This window comes from Haemaphysalis longicornis, unplaced genomic scaffold, assembly GCF_048455015.1.
Source record: "Haemaphysalis longicornis isolate Haplotype H1 unplaced genomic scaffold, Haemaphysalis longicornis Haplotype H1 scaffold_50, whole genome shotgun sequence".
Taxonomy (NCBI): domain Eukaryota; kingdom Metazoa; phylum Arthropoda; class Arachnida; order Ixodida; family Ixodidae; genus Haemaphysalis; species Haemaphysalis longicornis.
Window position 1 is genome coordinate 43,893 of NW_027526386.1, and position 24,103 is coordinate 67,995.

The 24,103-nt window shown below is 47.2% G+C and overlaps 1 long non-coding RNA gene across 1 annotated transcript in view; it reads right to left on the reverse strand.

Moving 5' to 3' along the window:
- Positions 1 to 19,007: 19,007 nt before the first annotated feature.
- LOC144140822 (uncharacterized) overlaps positions 19,008 to 24,103 on the reverse strand; it is a 158,053-nt gene continuing 152,957 nt past the window's right edge. Inside the window, exon 5 of the long non-coding RNA XR_013316359.1 lies at positions 19,008 to 19,226. This is a non-coding gene — a long non-coding RNA (uncharacterized LOC144140822). The remainder of the gene's footprint in view (positions 19,227 to 24,103) is intronic.

Here is a 24,103-nt window from a genome sequence, read left to right on the forward strand (position 1 = left end):
GACCGGCCTTAGTATAGTTAACGTACTGTGGCTGAACTCCAATGCCCGTAGCACGGCCCGTAGCAGGTATTTCCGGTAGCTTTAGTCCGGCCGGAGTCCGACGACCGCATCTCGGCTGTCCTCCGGCGGCCGTACTTCGGCCGTACACGGGTAGCTTTGGAATGGCCGGAGCCCTACGGCTGGAATCTGGCCGTATGACCGTAAGCCGGTCGACTGGCCGACGGATACTGGCCGTTGGACAGCCATGGGAGTACGGCCGTACACGGCCAAAAGGCCCACATTTGGACATGGGCCGAACATGGCTGCCGGAAAACGGCCGGATAGAAAATCACCGGCCAAAGTACACCGGCCTGTTTTAGGCCGAACAGTCCTGTGCTTCCTGGGCAGGCTCCACAGAAAGTGTGTCCCAAGACCGGCCCGTCTATGGCCGCTTTCTGGCATGTCCGGCCAGCATACAGGTTCGGGCAGCCACTGATCATACGATGAACGGCCAACATTCGGCAACCAGCGCTTCGGTATTTCTCCGGCCGCCCGTGTTCAGACGCACAACGGCAGCTGCCCGGCTGCCAGACATTCAGTTGCCTTTCGGCTGCCGATGTTGAGAAAGAAATCGGCTGGAGTACGGCTTTAGGGCATCCGTTTTTCCTTCGGGAAGCGGTGTTCAGCCGAAGCACGGCAAGCGACCGGCCGCAGGATATCCGTATTCTTGTGGCAGAAGATGGTGTTCGAAAGGAGATCGGCCGTAGCGCGGCTGCCGCGCATCCGCTCTTTCAACGGTCACGGCCGCTCGATGGGCAACGGTGAACCGCGCGTCCGGCGGCAGAATATTCGTTTTCTTCGGGCAGCCGGTGTTATAAAGGAGACCGGCCGACTTACGGCCTCAGAATGTACGTTTTTCATTTGATTAGCTGTCCTCGGACGAATTACGGCAAGCGAACGGCCGCAGAATTTTCGGCAACCGGTGTTCAAGAGGAGACCGGCCTTCGTAAGGTATCAGGTTATACGTCATTATGCGAACAACGGCGCACGTCTGGGCGCCGAGAATGCATGCACAGACGTGCTTGGAAGAAGACCCGCCGATCTAGGACCGGTTTTTCCCTGGGTGAAGAAAGAGCCGTTAGGGAGTCGAACGGCGCAGACACGGTTTTCATCCGCTCGGTGTTTCTACGGTTTAAATGAACCAACTACGTTTGTCAAACACTAATGAGTGTTCTTTGTGAACGGGCAAGGTGCAAGGACTCACTGGACATTACCAGGGAACCTTTTAGGCCATCGAAATGCCATTTATTGCCACAAGAAGACTGTGCCACACCGACGGGTGAACTAAGCCTCGCCAGTCAGCCGCTACCACGCCTCGCCCGTCGGCTTCGTCGACGCATCAGCTCGAGGCTATTCGGCCCCTCAAGAAATGGAGACCATTCGAGACATCGACCCGGCAGCGATGTTCGACCCGAGATGGCGGTGGTTCACCAAAATAAGTGGCCTTAAAAGGTGTCGAGCAAGCGGACACCACGCAGGAGCTCAACCGGCGCCATGTCAAGGACTCCCCACCAAAGAAAGGCAAGGGCGCGCAAAAGCGCAAGTTTCCGGCTATTCTTCTCACAATAATACTGCAAAAAAATGTGCACTATATTGTTTGTGATAAACGTAGAAGAGGCTAAGCTCGTGCATTGGTAGGCTCAACTTCGTGCCCTGCACTATATTACCTCATGTGATTTTATGACTGCCTATTTAAAAACAAGTGTTATTTTGAATTTGCCATAACAACAGAGCCTTGTGAATGACGTATCCTGGATGTTAATTCAGTGTCGGTGTTTGAAACTGAGATTAGCTACACGTGGGATGTGACTCATTCGGTTAAACATAATCACCAGCATCCTAGCAAATACGGATTTCGTCGGGTTTTTCTTGCTCAACGCAGCTTGTTGTGTTCACGCACGATTTGGCTCTAGCAATAGATAAGCTTAAAGTAGCTGACTATTTTCTTGCGTTGCAAAAAAACATTTGGCGGTGTTTCATATCACCTTCTTTTTAGTACATTGCGGGAAATAAAATGAATGAATCCGATATTCCATCCGAGGATATCCCTCTAAGACAGCAGTTGGTCGCTCTCAATGGTTGTTCGTCCGGATATGTTCCCGCGACCTCAGGAATTCCCCAAGGCTCAGTTTCGGGCCCTCTTTTGTTTGTGCGGCCTCAAATCTTTGTTATAAATGTTCGCGAATGACTGTGTAATTTACAGGACTATAGCGAATGAACGTGATTCCGAATACTTGCCGCATGATTCAAATTAATAACATCCTGGGGCGGTATTCTCGAGTTTTGTCCCTTTTGCGTCCCTTTCAGAAGTGTCCTTTTTGGCGAGCCCTGATTGGCTAAAAGCAAACAAAAGGAAGTGACGTAACGCAAGTGCGACAAACCCACTGGCAAAGCCCACTGCTTAACCGGAAGTACGCCACGATGAAAGGGACGCAAAAGGGACGTTTTCAAAAGGGACAGTTACGAGAATACCGCCCCTGGTGTGCTGATTCAGAAAAGTCGTTGAATCTTAAAAAGTGCGTTAACGTCAACTTTACAAGAAAACCTTCATTCCAATTGAATGCGTATACCGTAAATTATACTGCTTTATGAATGGCCGGGGAATATAAATAACGAGGAGTTTATTTAATGAGTTGTTAGAGAAATAGGCACATTCACAACATATAAGTTACGGCTGCTCGTGTTTTTGGCTTGCTGAGATAAAATTTCAGCTAACCTCCCCCTAACTTACAAGAACAATCGTATTTCACTCATGTGCGCTCAATGTAGGAGTACGCATGTGTTTTCTGGGGTCCCTACAGCAAAGAGCTGGTTGATACGCTGAGAAACATACAGAATAGGGCAGTGCGATTCGTATTAGGTATTAGCACTGTCAACTTAGGATGAGGGAAAGTAAAAGTAAACTTAAATGGGAAGACGGGAAAGATCATAGACGAAACTTGAGGTTGAAATTTTTTCCTAATATCTATCATTCGAAAACTGGAATAGAAGGGGAGAAGTATATCCAAGCGCCATTCTACATACCCCAACGTGGGATCGCTAGCTTGAAGCAAATTCCTTTAAGGTGATGCCTTGCGCGATTCATTTTATTTTAGATCAATATGAGATTGTAATTATCTTCCACGTATGATTTTATCCACTGTTTATAATGACGATTTTCACCGTGCTTTGTAGAATTATTTTGTTATATGGTCTCATATTTGATGCTTAGTGTTATGTATCTCCCTACTGTAATGCATGCAAGGGCAAGCAGGCATCAAATAAATAAATAAATAAATAACTGAACATACAAACACACAAACAAACAAACATACAAACAAACAAATAAATAAATAAATAAATAAATAAATAAATAAATAAATAAATAAATAAATAAATAAATAAACTTGCGGAGCCGTAAGCTCGCCTCAGACAGGTTGAGAACCCTACGCATTCAAACTTGACCAATGAAATATTTATTGGTTTATTCGTTGCAGTATGCAAGGTTTGCTGTATGAATACTACAATTGCTAATTTATTTGTTTGAAAGAAAATATGAAACTCTTGTCTTACGCCTTTCCTTGCGGGAACACAGAGGGATATAACTGCAGCCATCTGAAGAAGGGCGTCATTCGCAACACGTCTAGAATTTTCTTAACATAGTACGGCTTTAGAGGAAAATTAAGTTCTTTTGGACTATTACGGAGTGTGCACGTAACTCATGAAAACAACATAAAAATATATTGGAACTGAAAGCACTTATTTGATCTCTTCTAGGATCAGCCCTGTGAAAGATCATGAGAAAAGTTGATCGAGTAGAAAATTTCTTTGCAAGAAAAATGGGCAAATTCTGGACATAATTTTTGTGTGAAGTAAATATCATTGAGTGCTACTTAGTGTTTTGTGGAATACCGAACCGATTCGTAAAGGCATTCACACCGTTTTTATATGCAAAAAAAAACTGGTCAAGCAGCTGTTGTAAAAATAGTTCATTTAGTCAGAGCATGAAAGTATTGTCTTAAAAGAAATTGCGTAAAAGCGGCACTTTTATCTTTGTGAAATTCAACCCACTAAAGTATGCGCCTTCCCCCCCATCCTTCCTTGTTTATTACAGGTAAGCCGCCCCACAGAAGATATCAGGACCTGGACAATACATCTATTGCAGCTCTGCAAAGAAATGAATATTTGCTGTATTCGACAGTAAAATAGGCACATCAATTAAAGGAACGACCATTTGTGAGCACTGTTGAATAAATTAATTTTGGTGTAAACTGACGCTGATAATTAAGCCAGGCTGCGCTGAAGGCTGGGAGGCTGGTGGTTGCGCGCGGGCTTACTTTGATATGGGTGCAGTGGACCCAAAATGGTGGGTTTGTGCTGCTGGACAGCGCGATTGAGTCATCTGCTTGCGCTGCATGCAGTGGTCGTTCACCGGCCTCAGTAAAGTTAACGTACTGTGGCTGAACTACAATGCCCGTAGCACGGCCGAATTTCCGGCAGCTTTAGTCCGGCGGGAGTCCGACGACCGCTGCTCGGCTGTCCTCCGGTGGCCGTACTTAGGCCGCACACGTGTGGCTTTGGGATGGCCGGAGCCCTACGGCTGGAATCTTGCCGTATGAACGTAAGCCGGTCGACTGGCCGACGAACACTGGCCGTTGGATAGTGATGGGAGTACGGCCATATACGGCCAAAAGGCCAACATTTGGACACGGGCCGAACATGGTTGCCGGAGAAAGGCCGGTCAGAAAATCAGCGGCCAAAGTACACCGGCTTGAGTAAGGCCGAACAGTCCTGTGCTGCCAGGGGGGGGGGGGACACACTGGAACAGCCTTGTAAAAACCTTGGCCTCACCCCTCAGCGGTCATCCTAGCTTAGCAAGAACATTGCAAAGCTTAGCAAACATAACAAAACTTAGCAACACCGGAAGAAACTAGGTCGACCCCCAGTTCCGCTGTTCTTTTTTTGCAACTGAACACCTATTTCACACCGTTTCAACAGCCTAAAGAAAGCCAAGGGTGTTGCAGTCGGTAAACAGCCTTTTCGGTACACGACTATAGTCTTTTTAATTTTGAAGGTTGAAACTGGTGTTTCATGGGCCAAAGCTAAACTTTGGGCATGAGGTGCACCGCATATGGAAACGAGCGATCATTGCATACGAGCAATTATTTTTTTGCGTTTGAAAATTTCTTGCGAGTAGAGGAGTATATGAGGGGATGTTTTCTTCGTTACAGTGCTATTATGCATCCAAACGTGGCCTCATTCAATGAACAGCTGAACACCTTTTTCACACCCTTTCAACACCCTAAGAAAAACCAAGGGTGTTGTTGATCAACACCCTTTTTTCGCACAAAAAGGGTGTAGAGCTAGGAAAAGGGTGTTGAGATTCAAGGAAAAGGTTGTAAAGGCCTCCCAACACCCTTTTTTTATTTATGCTACACCCTTTTTGGCTAAAAGGGTGTAAAAAAGTTTAGTGTGTTTACTACATGGGCGGAAGGCGAAAAGTGATCCGAAGATTACAAACATTTTCGAAGTGTTAAAATTCAGTTGAAACTGAAAATGCCTGAGCAAAAGATACTGTGAGGCTTTGCGGACAGCCGTGGGAGTGGGAGAAGGGGCTACGGACCAATTTATGATGACTGCTGCCTTGTTTTTACTTGTAACAGGCGACTGTCGTAGTCAGGAAACAAGCCGAAACTTCGTGTTCACTAGCACAGTACCTCATTCATGCACTGAGGTGCCATATTGTAGAGATAAAATGGTTTAAAATGAGATTGCTGTATAAATGCATTTCTGGTTTCTATGTTTGCAAAGGCATAAATACCGTTAGAATATACTGAGTTCCCCGCCGAATCGCCACACCAATCTGTGACTTTCTCCATTATTCACCAATCATTCAGCTTCTTGGAGAATGTGGAGCCCGTGAAGAGAACTGTGACCATTCCACACGCCAAGAAAAAAAATCGAGTTGGAATTTCACGAATACTACACAACCTAGTTAATTAGTTGCTAAGTCGCAACCAACCGCTTTTCTTAATATGTGAACCTTGTGCTTGTGTTTGCATCGCATAGACGGGCGCAAATAAAAATGGTTTTCTTCGTTAATGCAGTCGCTAATACCGCATGTAAGTTTTGCAGTCCGATAGAAGAACAAATACCCTGCGAGGTCTGCGGCGGCCGCAACAACTGCAGCAGTATCACGAAATGACGAAAACTCATCTTGTGATGTAATGGATGACATGCATGCGCCCTTTGTGTGAAGGATGTTGTTTAGGAAATATTTTTGTGCAATTCACAACAAGTATGTGTCTAAATAAAGTTATTGTGGTTTATTTTCGGAGAGTTCGGGGGCGACAGTTACCTTTGCCCCGAGGTGGCATTTTAAGAGTAGTGTTTAAGACTTGCAGGTCAGAAAGTAGGCAAGACCGACGGGTGAGGTGTCTTTGAAACGGTTTAAAATTAAGAGTTAACTTTCGTAAGTGGGATTGGTCACCGACATTGATGATCGAAGAGATGATCCGATGAGGCGGCGACTCGCTGGCTCGTTGGCCGACGGCACATAGCCGACGACGGTCTAGTCCGAATAAACTAAAAATGTACAATATGTACACTTTATTTACAGTACGTATTTACAACTCACGGCTCGTGATCGCAAGCAAGAGGTCGGGCAAGGCCCGCGTCGAGCGGGAGCTCGCCGCTCTCCACCTCTCCTCTCTCTGTCCTTCCTAAAACATCCAACTCCTCACTTTTGCCAACAAAACCCCGGCTACAAAAGGGACGCCACAACTTGAGAGTGAAGATGGCTCGTTGATTAGCCCATACTAGGCCACTGATGGGCCATCGTGACAAACAAAGCTAGGTGGATTCAAAATAGTCACGTGACCCACCTCTCTCACCTCATACAGAAACCCAAAGGTATTCCACAAAACACAAATATAACAGAAATAAAAACCAACCAACATAAAGCAGACCTAACGAAATGAATCGGCTCTTCGGCGGCACGTCTTAAAGTATTAATTGTCATACCGTGCGCGCCCACAATTCCTTTTCTTTGTTTACACGTGGAGCGCCTAACAAAGCCTGGCCGTCTCCCCAACGATGGATCTCATCCGTCAAGTCGCCAGGCTGAGACGCGTGGCGAACTGAACTTCGCCCAGTAACTTTGAGCAGTGCAACTATCACAGGCAGAACATCTGGTGACCTCTTCCTCTGTTTGACCGAAGGTTTCACCCCTTGAGTGACCGTCAGCCCCCGTCCGGTTCGGGGATTCTCGTGGCGGCAATCACGGTTGTTAAAATGTCAACGGCCCCACCCTCCACCGGCTTCTCAAAGAACGCAAGGAAATCCTCCTTTGAACGCTTACATCGCTTTCAGGCAGTGACCGACGCGTTTGTATGCGTCGTCTCCGGGCCCGCTTGTCGGGTGGACACAAAAGCGCGGGGAATAACAAAAGCCTCCCCGGTTTCTTCTTACGCCCCTCGTGCCTAATTAACTCACCTCGGCCGGCGGGGGAAACAAACAATACAGGTAAACAAGCTAACCCCAGCGGAAGAAGTTGCCGGGCGGTTTTATATTAAAGGAGTACTGACACCAAATTTTCGCGCTTAAAAATGATATAATTGTCTTCAGTAGTTTGTACAGATGCCTCACAGAAATTTTTGCAGCGATCCGAGGCCGCAATCACATCTAAAATCGATTTTTATTGTCCCGGCCGCGAGCTTCCACAAATCGGCAGCACTAGCGAAATCGCTTTCGGCGTGACGAAACATCGGCCGGCGTGTCTGGCCGGTTCAGGGTGACGTCATATAGTCGTTTACGGAACCGGAAACGATATCCTGTGCTGCTGTTGTCGGTGGTATTCGATTGGGCAGGAGACGTGAGTGTAGCTGTGTGAACAATGCTTGTAAACTTTGCTCACTTTGCGTGTTCGACGTCTTTGCTCTTCAGTTCGTGGCCGGCGAATGGTGTTCCCTTGCACTGGTGCCAAAAACTGCGCGGTGCCGGCACTGCGCGGTGCGCGATGTCGACGAGCTCCGTGGCGACGCGGCGGTGCGCGTCGCCGAGCTCGCCCAAGTTGTGCTATGGCAAGCTCGCGGAATGCGAAGTACTGCTCGTGGAAGCCTGTCCGACAAATCGAAGACGACGCCAAGATGCATTATTTTCCACGCGACGACATGCAGCGCTAAACGTGGACTGAGTTCGTGCGTGGCGGCGGCCGCAAGAACTGTCGCCCAAGCCAGCAGGCTCGGCGTTGCTGGGGTCAGCTTGGGATTTGGGAACTTTAGGCTTAGTATCGCGGCGAATATTTGATCACCGGTATCTGTACAACTGCGAATGACCATTCCTTACACAACTTTTCACCCCACTATGATCCCCTTTTTCGCATATATAGCTTTATTTTGGCGATGCACATAATTCCCGTTTCAGCGATCGGTGACCGAGATATCTGCCGTGGCCTGTTTTGATTCTAGCGCGCAGGTGGCGGCATCTTTCGGCCACTCGCCGCACCGCGGTGCCGGCAGTGCGGGTCGGAGCGCCGAGCCTCCGCTGCTGGTCAGCGTAGGCTTACCATCGCGGAAGATATCTGAACGCCGCTTTTAAATTAAGCGCTGATAACAACCCCTAGCACAATTTTCACCACACTAACATCTACTTTCTCGCACGTGGAACTTCTTTTTCACGATCAGATTGATTATAAGAGTGGCGACAAGCTGTTGCTATCATGGTCTGCGCCAGTTCGAGCCGCAGTGATATTAAAAAACGGGCGAAGGCGAAGACATCGCCGGCCTAATCGCCTGGCCAAATAAAGTTGTTCTGTCTGTCGGGTGGCAGCGACTCATCCGAGTCTGACGATTCAGACGACATGTCGACTGCGCGGGCGAGTGCGGACCATGTGCAATCGTAGCAGACGATGCGGCGAACGTCCCCGACGTCACGGGTGAGACCCTGACGTAAGACTGGCCTTCGAACGGCCATTTTCCTGCGCGGTGACCGAATTTGAAATTGGTTGCAATAAACGTGCTATAATTAATTATGTGTTGGCGGCTGACGGCTTTTGGTTCGATTTTCGTAATTACTGGGCCAATAGGTATTCTTTACAGCATAAAAACTGAAAGCGAGAAATGTAGTGTCAGTACTCCTTTAAGTGAGGGGCCCGACCTTAACAGTACGGCATCACCCTTCGCAGATAGCAAACCAGAATGGGCCGTTTAAAGCGGCATCGTCCCACTACAGCGGACAGTCGCGTTACGGCGAAGAGTGCATTACGGCTTAGCGTCGCAACATGGCGGAGAGTCTCACTATGGCGAAAAGTGCGTTACGGCTGAACAAACTTCTAGAACACTCTAGCTGAACGTCGCAACACGGCGGAAGGGGGACGGCTTCAACCATTCAGCTGTTCAAATGATTTGAAGCTGGTTCTATGCAACATTGTCGCAGCTGTGCGTTACGAGCAAGAGCGTACATATATATGTTGACGCATATTTCCCGCATTTTCGTTGTTTTCGGGTGCTTGTTTTATATAACTTTGTGCAGGGTAAATTGCTGTTCAGATGTTGCTAACCATGGTATTGCAGAAATTTGAACCAGTCAAGGGTCGTAATAAAGACATCATAATCATTCCATCTGTGGTAAAGCATGCTTGCAGCCATTAGGTTCCCTCTTGAAAAACAATGGGTTTTTTTCTGGTTCTATTTTTCAAGTCTGAAATTTCAATAGACATTCTTCTGCTCGGGAACTGAATGATGGTGTTAGTCTTACTGCGATCTGTTACTTGTGCACAGTTCACCATTACAATCTTTAATTGAACCCGAGCAGCAGTTTTTTCTGCAAGTTTGAATAAATCTTTAAGATACTAGTTATACACGAAAACAAAATTCATATCTGCCATTCTAACCCGACACTACACATGCACTAAATTTTTTCTAATAACAATATCAGTGTTTTGAGTGAAGACCATCTTGCTTCGTTAGGCTGCTTTGCACATTGAGAGAGAGAGAGATAGAATAACTTTATTTCTGACAAGGCTCAGTCCTAGCGAGTGTCCCTCAGGTGAGGGAGGCGCGCCATGTAATCCTGAGCCCTAGTGGCGGTCAGGAGCTGTAGCTCGGGCGAGGAGCTCCCGGTCACCTCCAGCCAGGTAGTGGAAGGGTTGGGTAAACGGAGCGGGGGTAATGCCTGTCTTATATATGTAGTTCTCAATTTTGGTTATGGTCAGTCTCTGTACGAGAACCATATATTTTTATATGATGTCGCTGTGTATTTCTGAAACGGTATCCAATTCCAATTTGTTGTGGTCAGTTTTTCGCAACTAAATTGTAGCTTTTTAAAAGATTATGGTATGTTCTTGTGTACCAAAAGTGTTGCCTCATTGCATGTTTGACCGATGTAGCGTTGACAGCGGATATTTTGCTTCAACGTGGAATGTCGGGCTACCATCATGATCCTTCGGTTGCTGCTCACTTTTATTCATGCCATTAGGTTTTATATTATCACTAAACATTAAAAGTTAACCAATTTGCTTCCTTTTTAATTTTGTCACCTGCTTTAAACTTCCTTTTTTTACAACTTTCTTTAAGGATTGACAATCCATACTTTTATGATACCAAGGTGTTGGACTGGGCTAGTTGGTACTTGTTTGAATGGATGAAAAACCAGCGGAAAACACAGGATACAGAAAAGAACGATGGGACAAGCTTGCCCCGTTGTTTTCTTCTAACTATGTTTTGTGTTTACCGCTGGTGTTTCATCCATTCAATTATTTTCATGAGTTTGTTGAACAGTGATTAGTTTAAGTGCTCACGCAATTTTTGGCTGTGAAGGTTCCCTGTAGTCTTTATATAAGTGTTCTGTGATCTTTTTTGAGCCAAGTAAGACCCCATTACCAGTCCTAATGAGATTGTGTTTTATACATATAAAGTTGAAATAAGTATTTCTTTGCATTGCTTTACATATTTTGAAAAAAAAAATTACTTGCTCATTTTCTTTCAACCCTCTTTCTTAAAGCTGTTTAAAGCATTTTTCCCTGTTTTACTTTCAGAACCAGGAAAGGTGCTCATCCTCGCTTCTTGCTAAAGAATTCCGTACTCACACGTGAGCTCTAAACACAGAGTAATTATGCCATGAAACATTCTACCAGTATAAGATTGCTTTGTAGAGGTCATTGTAGATGTCAAAGCTCTCGACAGTGTAGTACAGTGTCTGGTACTTACAACTTGGAAATTACCTAAAAGCGGCACTTTCATCTTTGTGAAATTCAACCCACTAAAGTATGCGCCTCCCCCCCCCCCCATCCTTCCTTGTTTATTACAGGTAAGCCGCTTCACAGAAGATATCAGGACCTGGACAATACATCTATTCAAGCTCTGCAAAGAAATGAATATTTGCTGTATTCGACAGTAAAAGAGGCACAGCAATTAAAGGAACTACCACTTGTGAGCACTGTTGAATAAATTAATTTTGGTGTAAACTGACGCTGATAACTAAGCCAAGCTCCGCGTAATGCTGGACGGCTGGTGGTTGCGCGCGGGCTCACTTTTATGTGGGTGCAGTGGACCCAAAATGGTGGGTTTGTGCTGGTGGACAGCGCGATTGAGTCATCTGCTTGCGCTGCATGCAGTGGTCGTCCACCGGCCTCAGTACAGTTAACGTACTGTGGCTGAACTACTATGCCCGTAGCACGGGCGAATTTCCGGCAGCTTTAGTCCGGCTGGAGTCCGACGACCGCATATCGGCTGTCCTCCGGTGGCCGTACTTCGGCCGCACACGGGTGGCTTTGGGATGGCCGGAGCCCTACGGCTGGAATCTGGCGTATGAACGTAAGCGGGTCGACTGGCCGACGGGCACTGGCCGTTGGACAGTGATGGTAGTACGGCCGTATACGGCCAAAAGGCCCACATTTGGACACGGGCCGAACATGTTTGCCGGAGAAAGGCCGGTCAGAAAATCAGCGGCCAAAGTACACCGGCTTGAGTAAGGCCGAACAGTCCTGTGCTGCCTGGGACCGTGGTCTGCGCCGGTTCGAGCCGCGTAGTGGGCTGAGCGGGCAGGCGCGGCCGGCGTGTGCGCGGACTGTTTCCGAAAACAGAAAACGCTTCACGACTGCCTGCTTTATCCATTTCTTGCAAACGACGCGCGGAATCTACGAATTGAGGTCAGCGATTGTCGTAGTTCATCGGGTGGACCGAGGAATGAGCCGCAGGTTTCGCTTCAGCCATGGTCCCGCGCAGTTTCGCTGGCTGCGAGGGAGACGCAAGAACGCAAGCTCCAGCTTTGGGGCGGCCGCTATTTCGGCAAAATAGCGTGCGCGCTAAAAGCAAACGCGAAACCTCAAGGACGGCTTGGCTTGTGCCCATGCGCATTATGGTGCGCCAAGGCACTTGGGTAGCCCGGAGCGTTGGGGCCCCCTATTCTGAAACTCCCATAGGGGGTCACGCAGTACGTTGAAAAGCAAAAGCTTTTCCAGCCAAAGGGACACGGAAGTTATTCGTAAACATTGCGGGATTAGGAGCACAAATTGCAGTCTGGAGCCTCTAGGTGGTGTTTCGACCGCTCTCGCAGCGTTTACGCTACTTTATTAACCAGAACAATCAATTCGAAAATGCTGTATCCCTCACTGCATCCTCGCCAACTTTAAGGTGACATTTTGTATGACGTCAGAAAAAAAAGGCTTGGCTTGACTGCGCTACTGCATCGCTCGCCGACCTTCCGCATAATCAGTCGGCCCAGCGTTTAGTCGCTATATCATCCGGCCGCCGACGGGTCGTCGCAATTCGTTCGCTCAGTTGAAACTATGCCACGATGCGTTTGTGAATGGAAGAAGGAGCATTTCTTTATTTTGTTAGTTTGTACACTGTATCAACCTCCGAGTGCGGGTCGCTGCACACAAGCGCTGCACAAGTGCACATACGACGCTTCGCTGACTTTACGCTAGTAGGAAAATCTAAGGCCGAATAAAAGCGGGAGAAGAGACAGCGAAGTCAATATAGACACTAAGAAAATAAAATAGACCGAAACGTTTAACGTACAGCGTAAAACTAGGGTACAGGAAGCACTGTTTTGCACTGGCGAACAAGCACAGCTGTCAGCAGCACGACCACACATTTACTAAAGCTTTTCCGTCGAAGATATGCAATTGCTAGACATGAGATATTGTGGATATTTGGGGGACGCCTACTGCACGAGCGCTACACAACAAATAGTCATCTAAGCTGCTTGAAATGCTAAACCGAAAAAAAATACAAACTGATTATACATTATATTTTTTATATTTCCAACTTCGGCTGCGCTAGCTTGTGGTCGAGTGGTCTAGAGCGGTAGATGTGTTGTTTTCAAGTTGAAAGTTCGAATCCCTGAGGGTATATTCTTTTTTCTTTGTAAGTTAATTTTTTCGTGTTCAGCTGAGGTTTTCTGTACTGAGTTCACGATTTTTGGGCCGTAACGTGCACTGCTCCACGAGCGAGTTCGCAGAACGCGCGCAGACTGACACTGAGGCACTAGCGAGTTCTCGTTGGCGTGCTGTTGCCATAAGCACCGACTGCTTACAGACAGTAAGCACAGGGAGGAATCAGCAGACCCATTGCCTGGTGCGAACACGCTTTTCACGATACATGCATGAGTGAGGCAAGCTCCGTGTGGGGAAAAGCGCATGGCATTTGAGCGTCTGCGGTGACGCGGAAGGCGTTTATCCACCGTGTTGCCCTCGGATAGTCAATGCTACGATTCCAAGCCATCCCGGTAGGCTTACCTGACGCATTTTACAGCTGACAACATGACAGAAGCGTGGTATGGCGATTACTGAGATATATAAATGTCCATCCAACGATAACCGCGGTTTCCAAGCACGTTGCCTCACAGAACCGCCACTGAAACTTGTTTGAATGCTAATCTTGGACATCATCCAATCACGTAGCACTTTTACCGACGTCACTGCGGGTTAGTTGGTGCAGCCGCCGAAACCGCGCATGCTATTTTTTCTTCTTTCAGGCATTATCAAATAAAGCCCGCCTTATCGCCCGGATTAGTGATGAAAAGTGTGTCTATTTGAGCCAGTCTACGCAGTGCAAGCAAAAGCGGGAGCTTGACAAATTCACTACAGTGTCCCCTTTAAGGTAGTCATTCATCTATAGAGCTTGAAACAGTTTTTCGGAACCAGCTGCCAGCTTGACTATTTTTCTGTGAAATGCCAGTACAGACATGCATCACACGCAATTCACGCAGTTTCAGTGACTTTTACCCGCCGCAGTGGCGCAGTGGCTAAGGTGTTGCGCTGCTGAGCACGAGGTCGCGGGTTGGAATCCCAGCTTCGGCCGCCGGTTTTCTGATGGAGGCGAAAAGCAAAAACGCCCGTGTGTACGATATTTCGGCGCATGTTAAAGATTCCCAGGTGGCCAAAATTAATACGGAGCCCTCCACTACGGCGCGCCTCATCGCCTGCGTTGCGTCGGCGCGTTAAACCATACAATCAATCAATCAATCAATCAATCAATCAATCAATCAATCAATCAATCAATCAATCAATCAATCAATCAATCAATCAATCAATCAATCAATCAATCAATCAATCAATCAATCAATCAATCAATCCACTACGGCGCGCCTCATCACCTGCGTTGCGTCGGCGCGTTAAACTCTACAAACAAACACTTCCATCGATTTGGTCCTTGCAGTAGTTACATTTCCGCTTGCCTGCACGCTTCTTGATTATAAAAAAAAACAGTGCAATTTTCGGAATTTTAGATCACATAGATGCAGGACATTTCGTGCACAAGCTTTTTCGCAGTGAAACCTTTTAGGCCCTGACTGATTAGTTTGCTGTGGTGGCCGCAAGGAGCAGCGGTACTGAAAAAAAGGCTTCAGAGAGCATAAATAAATTGTTTCAGCGCGATTGTTTTCTTTCTGACCAGAGTCATAAATTAGGGAACAATTTTTTTTATTCCGTACAGAAAATCAGACGAACGAGAAATGCGGCAGCATTTTCTTCTTCAAAAAGCTTTAAGAGCACATTATTGGCCTCAGACATTCGCGGACTTGTATCGGCGGAAATATCGGCAGTATGCTTTATTCCAGATAAATTGCTGCATAGTCGTTTTTACAATAATGCATGCGCCTGTTCCTTCGATGCACATTTTTGGGAACACTTTCAGAAACAATAATGCATATTTTTAGAAATTTGAATGGGGTGAAACGATACAGGTTAAAATGGGAAGGGCGCTTTGGGAGCGGGTTGAAACATGAAGCAGTCAAAGAGGAAGGACGTTTTGGGAACGGGCGCACACGGGACGGGCCAAACGGGAAGGGTGTTTCGAGAATGGGTTCAAACGGGAATGGGTTGATTCGTACACCCACTGAGTGCATACTCAGGAAGTCACGCATGAAAGAGCTTGCTGATGCGCAAATGCGAAGGGAAAAAACCAAGGTGGCGGTGATCCCGTACCTGCATTGCTTGTCCAATAATCTCAAAAATACAGCTTCTCCCTCCAACATAAAAGTAGGTTTTTCTGTTCACGTGAACCTAGGAAAGCTCAGTCGATTGAGAAAGCCCAATAGCTCGGCGAAGCCCTCATGCAAGACAAATCACAGGAATAAATTTGTTGAGTGCGGTGAGGGTGTCGGGTACCAGATTCCGCTACGTTGTTTTAGCTGGGGCAATCAAGCAGATGCCTGGAGGAACGTTTAAACGAGAATAGCTACAATGATCGTAATCAGAATGGGGGGCTTTCTTGATTTGCACTGCAAAACGTGTGACTCTTTTCCTCTCCTCTTTGAGGAGTGTGTTGTTTTGGCCAAGCCCTCACACCCCCTTACACGCGAAATTTCGAAAGCGAAAACCATCGCTGATTTGGGTGACCTTTGCGTTTAGAAACCGTCGGTAGCTCCGGGGGCCAAAGAGTTAGAATTTTTAAGGTCGAACCCGTGATTTTTTGTCCAGAGTGTGCCTTTCGCGCATCCGTGTCCTGCTTGCCTTTGCGCGCCCCTGGCAACTTTCTGTCTGTAAAGGTTTTTATCGGTGTAGGTGCTTGTATTCTGGCACTTTTATCGCTTTATGATAATGTTAAACCTCTACGGGGCTTTATTTGTGTTCTTGTGATATTTACTACATACTGCTTGGTTAAATGAGGCATATTGACTTTTAAGAGCACTATAAATGTGGGGGCTGGGTTTTTGCGTCATACGCCGACGCAAGACAGGCGATAGGGTGCGCCGTAGTGGAGGCTGGGGATTAATTTTGACCCCCTGGGGATCTTTAACGTGCGCGGAAATTTCGTACACACGGCGTTTTTGCTTTTCGCCTCCGTAAGGAAAGCGGCCTAAAGTTGGAAGTTAGCGCTTTGTACGGCTTCTGCGCAGCTGTCCCTCGTCTTGAGCTGCGCTTGGACACTTCGTTTAGAAACGGATGATAAAAAGTTTTGTCTTCGTTTTGTTGTGGAGATGTATGAAATGGGTATTGAGAATAGTAAGTATTTTTATGCTGACTTCTACAGTTCTTGTTCTTTTTAAACTTTTGTACGTATTGGTTTTTTACTATTCCATCCGACGAATTTACTTACGCTGCTATAGCAAACGGATATGTTAACTCTCCCAATTGGGCAGTTACGTGCAAATGGAGATTTCTACACGGTTGACACGTTTCAGGATTTTAAAGACGATAGTCTTTCTTGGGCTACTTAAACCCAGATATTTTGGTCTGTCTGTCTGTCTGCCCGTCTTTTTTTTTCTTTATTGCCCATCTCGGACAGCAACACAAGGTACCAGGTACAATGACAAAGAAAAAAATTACAGTAATGCCGCCATGCCCTCCAGGGCCGGTGTTGTCATTTAAAATTCCCTAAGCGTAGTCAGGGGTTCAATTTTAGACAACCACTCTGGCGGAGAGTTCTTCGCTCTCTGAACTTCAACAAACTGTGACACACTTTCCCTAAAATACTGTCTCGTTGGTCGCGCGTCGACATCGCAATGCAGCCAAGCCATGCGAGAACGCCAAATGCTGTGCAGACCTAACAACATGACACTGTCAAATGGTACACCATCCTCTCTATCAATGCACAAAAAACGAATACCGTGTGGACTAAGTGGAAAATCTTTCTGGAGTGACCGTTGGAGGACATCCCAAAGGAACACTGCGGCCCAGCAATGAAGAAAAACATGCTCCACAGTTTCGGGTTGTTTGCAAATGGGGCAGTCAGTTCCCCATGGAACCGAGAGCCCCCTTTCATTCATCCGAGTAGCGACTAAAAGTGTACCCGTGTGCAATTTAAAAAAGAAAGTCTTTGCCCCAGGTGACACTTCCATTCGCTTGACTCTTTTTAACACATCTTGTCCTGGACCATTGCTGTACAGAGCTCTATACAGTGGCACTGGGAAAACTACGTCACATACATCCTTATATAATTTTTTCCTAGTTACACTGGCCAGATATTGCATCGAAAAACGCGTTGATAAAAATCGGAATGACAAAACAATTTCTTTAAAATATCCATGGACACCACCTGGCATGCAACTTGAAGAAACCACAAATTCTGGCAAAGCACGCATTAACCGAACTTGGATTACAGTGCGTAGAAAAGGGTCCTGTACATCGCGTAGAAAAAAAAATCGATTTACGAGTTGCGGTACAAACAGAAGAGTCAGTCCTAATCCGCCCTGTCTGCAGTAACCCGATTCAGCCGCCCGGCCAGAGTAAAATGCTCACTGCGCAATAGTCTTATATACTCACAGCCAAATGTAAACGTCTAAGCCTGGTTTATATGTTCATACTTGTCAACTTTGTTGAACAAGAACAAGACATTACGCAAATATAAGACATGAAATTAGTACACAAGGGATATTTACAGTGTTCCATTATTAAAACAAAACTCACAGATGCTTGGTTTTACGATAAAAAATTCTACATCTACTGAAGAAAACCGCCGCCTCCTGGCGGCATATGAAAAATCACGCGGCAACAGCAACGAAAGGTTTTACTAGCTAGGTTCCACGTTCTGCTTGGAACGCATGTGGAGCACGGCCACGCGGTTCTATAAACCTTGTAGTCGGCCGCCTCCATCCACGCGCGTCTCCGCCGTACTGCAGCGCTGGCACCGAGGAGTCCCGCCTGTAGCAGTGGAACGCGGTAAATTCAAATCCCCTTGCGCAAACCTTTAGTTTGTTTACCTTGGGATGAGTGCGACGGTACAGGAACGGCATGAAAGGTGAGCGGGAAAGCGAAGGGGGGCATTTCCTTGGCAAATGCCTACAAAGACTATTGTCTGTTGACATTTGCATCGAAAGGAGGAGATACGCGGCCAATTTTTTTATTATTGCATCCGTCATGCTTTTCAGGCTTTTCTACTTTCGGCTTCGTTTTGTGGGGCACATACGTATAAGATGTTTTTCATTTCCAAAGTTGAGTTTGATTGATTTTATTGTTGTACTTTAGAAGAAAATCGAATGAGAATCTATTGCAATTTGTGCTGTTATAACGACTAAATGTGCAATACCGCCAGTGAGGCGCTTTTGTGAAAATGCTCGGCGCTACATGATGTGTGAGTTTTAGTATTTTTTATCCGTGTTTGTCATTTCTTGCCGACTTTTCTATTTTCATCTTCGCTCCAAGGGGCGGTCCATGAGATGCATATCTTTTATTTCGTAAGGTTACTTTGTTATTTAAAAAAAACTTTCTGTAATGTACTTCCTGGTTTTTGAAAGTTCTGTTCGACCTATTCTCTTTTTTATGCTATTATAAGGTATAATTGCGCCAGTTGTGCATACTTGTAGCAATGCAGAGCGTTATGCGGTTTGGGCTGGTAGGGGGGTACTCGGCAAGGAATGGTACACGTAAAAATACTGCTTATTTATTATTATAGGCAACACAGACAGTACAGTAGCTCAGCATTCGGTATCCGGAGTCTGTGGGGCTGTTCTTTACCAAGAGTAAGTAGTAAAATTAGGTTTAGGGAAGGTAAGAAACCAATGTGAGTGTTACCAGCTTGATTAAAACAATAAACACATGCCAGAAAAAATGAATCAATTTTTCTTTTGTAGCCACTTAGGTGTACACATTGTATAATTGTACACAGGATAAGAGGGCATGCTGCAGTTGCATTCGAAGAAATTCGCACAGCCAGCGCTCGTTTCCAGCTGTGGGTTTCCGCCAACGTTAGTGGTCCTAACTTTTACCCAGTGCTCGCACTGGGGCAGCCTCTGGGATATCTCCCGAGAACCATCTCGTGAATCTGCAAAAAAAAAAAACAAGTGGGCAAAAAATTTTGTTTAGTATTTTGCTAGGGAATTCATTGTCCTAGCTACCATTACCCCAGGAACAACTAAAGAAGAGACAAAACACACGCTTAAACTTCAACTCAGTTTATGCTACAGAAACACGCATTGATTGATTGTGGGCTTAACGCGCCATCGCTACACAGGCGGTGAGGCGCGCCGTAGTGGAGGGCTGGATGGGGATTAATATTGACCACCTGCGGATATTTAACCCCTTCCGAAATGCCGAAAACACGGGCGTTTTTGCTTTTCGCCTCTATTATAAAAGCGACCGCCACGGCCGTGAATGGAACCCGTGGCCTTGTGGTCAGCAGCACAAAGCCATAGCCACTGAGCCACCGCGAAGGGTCAGAAACGCGGAAAACGCCTATATGTATATGATATGTGCGAAGGGTAATCACTAAGTATTTTAGCTGTCTGATCTGACCCGGGGACGTAGGTATTACATATAGCTATAAATAAAAGAGTATAAGGCGCACGAGGAAACAAAATTGCCAAAAACCAGAACTACAAAGGGCGAGACTAGGCGGCAGCACATTCTTTTGCTGTCCTGCAAGGTACTGCGGCAGAAAAACTTCAAAGAATACTGCCAATGGCACTCGTGTATTGATGCTTTGCCTCAAATATACGTAATGTTTTCGATTTGCCGAAGAATGTTGACAAGTATGAAGTGCGTTTTCAGATTTGGTGGTTTGCAAAAGTTTTGCCTATTTAAACTTCTTATTCAAGTGCGCTTTCTACCTTTCGGCCAAATAGCTGAATTGGGGGGCAGACCGGCTTACAGGCGGACCAACATTTTCGTGTTTAAATAGCCCAAGGAAGAATATCGTCTTTAAAAGCGACGACCTGGTCGTAGGTGGTGGTCAATCCATAATGAGCAGCCATGGATGCGTCGTGAAGATCACAGAAATGTCTAATTGAAGTTGTCAAAAACAAGTAATAATTATTAAGTAACGCATGAGCGAGACTTGCTATTAATCCATCAGGAAGAACGAAGCACCGAATCCAAGAGTCTTGGCAAAGGTAAGTGAAGTGTTCTCAGACGGTTCTTCGCTGATCTGCAGCAAATATGAGATCCTAAAAGCGCGGAAGTAAGAAACGCCTCCGGACGTGTTCAGTGTGCCTACAGAAGACAGGAAAAGCAGTAGAGACAGTTTATATGTTGGTGACCACCTTTGGCGACGCGCAAAGTCGAGCGCCGATACCGGATAATGGTGCACGCGATACCCATGCACCGCATTGGCAGAACGATGACGCAATGCACAGCTGTGCGCCAAAGCTAATGCAGACGGGAAACTAACGTGGCGGGCTCCAATGAAAGTGATCTCTGATATGCTTTCCCGGCCCGGCCCCGCAGGCAGCGCTTCCAACAGCAAAAGAAGGTGCGGAAGCCAAGGCGACGGGCACAGCGAGCAGGGACACAGCCATCGCGCGGATACGGGTCGCGCATGCTCACACTCCGCCGGTCTCAAACCAGGCGCTATCACTAGATGTCTCCCGCGCAGTCCGGAGCACGCCGCTCGAGCTTTATAGACAAGCCTTTTACCGACTGTACGTGGCGATGCTGAATGAACCACCGTATACGTAGGAGCGGAATTTCCCCAGATCCATACAAAAGCAAGATACTCATGCTCAGTTATATTGTATTGGCGCTTGGCAACAGAAAGCATAGTACCCGAGCATGTTATCACTCATTTTGCCGCAGCTTTAGGTGGAGCCAAGAAACCCTTATAGCACGGCGGGCGCGTCGGTTGGAAACTCAGTGCAAGGTGACGGGTAAAAAATAGGAGGAAAAAAAAGAGTTGTAATGCAAAAACCAAGACGACGCAGTTGTCTTCAAGGAAAACAAGTTTATTGGCGCGTACGTGTGCTCCCCTAACAACTCAAAGAATACACAGGCGGCGAAGCAGCAGTCAACGAAGTGACGTGCGCAGGCGAGCGTCGGCGAGTCCAATGCCGCGCATCTGCTCTGCGGGCATTTATTACTCGGTGCGAGGGTTTCTTGAATAGTCGAATTGTATCCAGAACACTAAGGAAGATTATTCTACGCTGGTGACGTTAGTTCGCGACACTCTATCTATCAAAGGAGATAACACGTGTGGCATAAAGAATAGAACATGCGCTTCACTTGGCCCACGGATAACACAGATAACATAGCCCGGCGCAGCCGGTCGGCAAAAACAAAACATAAACAAAGAAACCCAAAACATGGTTCGTGGCATTACCCCCCGCCTAATTACCCCCCCCCCTACGAGGGCATCGACCCGATGCAAGACAGTCCGAACAAACGATAAACAAAAAAGTCTGTCATCTTAAGTAGTAAGGTTTTAAGCGAAGCACGTGGACGACTTCTAACCGCGTGCGTCGTCGTGACGTTCCGGAATCACCGGTATCCGGTAGGGTCCGAAATACCGTCGTAGAAGCTCCTCACTGAGTCCACGTCGTCGGATGGGAGTCTAAACCCACACACGATCCCCTTGGCGGTACTCGGCGTCTCGGCGTCGGAGGTTGTAACGTACAGCATCCACCAGCCGCTGGTTCATTGTGGGAACTCGAGCGAGCTGGCGGGCCTCTTCCGCACGTTGAAGCTATCCTTGGACGTCAGCGTTGAGGTCGTCGTCTTCTACGTGTGGAAGCGTGGCGTCAAGCGTCGTAGTCGGCCGTCCTCTGTAGACAAGCTCGAACGGTGCCATCTGCGTAGTTTCCTGGATAGCCGTATTGTACGCAAACGTGACATACGGAAGGACTTCGTCCCAAGTCTTATGTTCAACGTCGACGTACATAGACAGCATATCCGCGATCGTCTTGTTCAGACGTTCCGTTAGTCCGTTCGTTTGGGGGTGGTACGCCGTCGTTCTTCGGTGATCCGTGTTGCTGTAGCGTAAGATTCTTTGCATCAGCTCCAGAGTGAAGGCCGTTCCGCGGTCTCTGATTAGGACTTCAGGGACGCCATGTGGCAGCACAGCTTGGTTTATGAAGAACTTGGCGACTTCTTGTGTAGTCCCCCTTGGAAGAGCGGTGGTCTCTGCGGAGCGCGTCATGTGGTCTGTTGCTACCAAAATCGACTTGTTCTCGGATCGTGACGTAGGGAAGGGGCCCAGAAGGTCCATTCCAATGTGGTGGAAGGGCCTCGATGGGACGGCTATCGGCTGGAGAAGTCCGGCCTGTCTCGTCGGTGGCATTTTTCGTCGCTGCAGTCACGGCAGCTCCGGGCGTAGTGGGTTACGTCGGATGTAAGGCGGGCCCAGTAGTACATCGTCTTGATTTTTCCTATAGCTCGATCTGTGCCGAGATGATTGGAAGAAGGGTTGTCGCGGCAAGCTTCCGAAATTTCGTCACGATGGTTTGCGGGGATGACAAGAATATGATTCGTTCTCGTTCCGGGGCTGAAATTTTTCTTCATGAAGACGGAGTTTTTCAGGCTGATAGCTGGTAAGTTCCGTTTAAACGCCCTAGGCACGGCGACATTGCGTGCTTCGAAGTAGTCGATCATGACGCGTAAGTCGGGGTAGGCACGCTGCTGGGCGGCTAGATCGCTCTCCATCACGACTCCGAAGAACGCGCTGTGTTCGTCAGAGTGTTGTGGTGGTGGGTCAACGGGGGCGCGGGACAGGCAGTCGGCGTCGGAGTGTTTCCTGCCGGATTTATAGAAGGTTGTAACGTCGAACTCTTGCAGGCGCAAGCTCCACTACCCAAGACGGCTCGAGGAGTCCTTCAAATTGGCGAGCCAACACAGCGCATGATGGTCTGGCACAACATTGAATGGTCTCCCATACACGTATAGGCAAAAGCTTGAAATGGCCCATATAATTGCGACGTACTCTTGCTCAAAGGCAGAGTAGTTTTTCTCCTCCTTCAACAGACCACGGCTGAAATAGGTGATTACTTTTTCGCAACCGCTTTGCTTTTGCTCGAGGACGGGACCCAAGCCTATATCACTGGCACCCGTGTGCATTTCCGTTTCGGCGTTTTCGTCGAAATGCGGGAGCACGGGCGGGCTTTGCAGGCACTGTTTCAACTCGCAGAATGCTTTTTCTTGGGCGTTTTCCCAGCGGAAAGGAGTGCTATATTTCGTCAAGCTATAGCTTCCTGTGTAACCGACTGTGCCTGCTCTATCACACCCGGTATACCCGGCGGATCGGGTATCCCGTAGTTTCTACACTCAAATCCAGCGTCTCCGATCCGCCGGGTATCCCGAACAGCTCCTACACAGCGTAGCCAACAGAATCATGGGTAATCTGCGGAACACGGCCACAAAGAAAGTCCCGCAAGTCGAGCACAAGAAGAGAGCGGTCATTCCCTACGTGCACGGCGTAAGTCATAACCTGAAGAATATCGTCGGCCGCTCTGGTGTGGATCTCCAATTTTCAGCGCACAACAAGCTGGGCGGGCTTTGCAAGACATTCAACCAGGAGGAAGACGCAAACACTGCACTAAGAGTCACGCCACGCCCTTCGTCCAATGCGAAGAAGGGGTCGTCTACGAAATACCGCTGTCTTGTAAAAAAATTAGCGCCAATCCACACTGTGAATGTGGTTGGAAAGCAAAGCTATAAACGACACGCACAATGATTACCCACTGCGACGTCACTTAAATTCACTCACGTCGCTCTACAAATAGTGAAACCAGAAAGAAGTGAAATGCACTTAACCACACCCTCTATTACTTCAAAGAGGTATTCTTAGGAAGGATAAATTAATGCACGATGCATGAACGGTGGTAGATTGAGTTGTATTGGTGTAGCACATGAACGCAAAATCTTTTTTTATAAAATTAAAGCTCAAACCAGGTTAGACGACCTGACTTCTCCGTCTCTGCCGTCGCGGATGGAGAC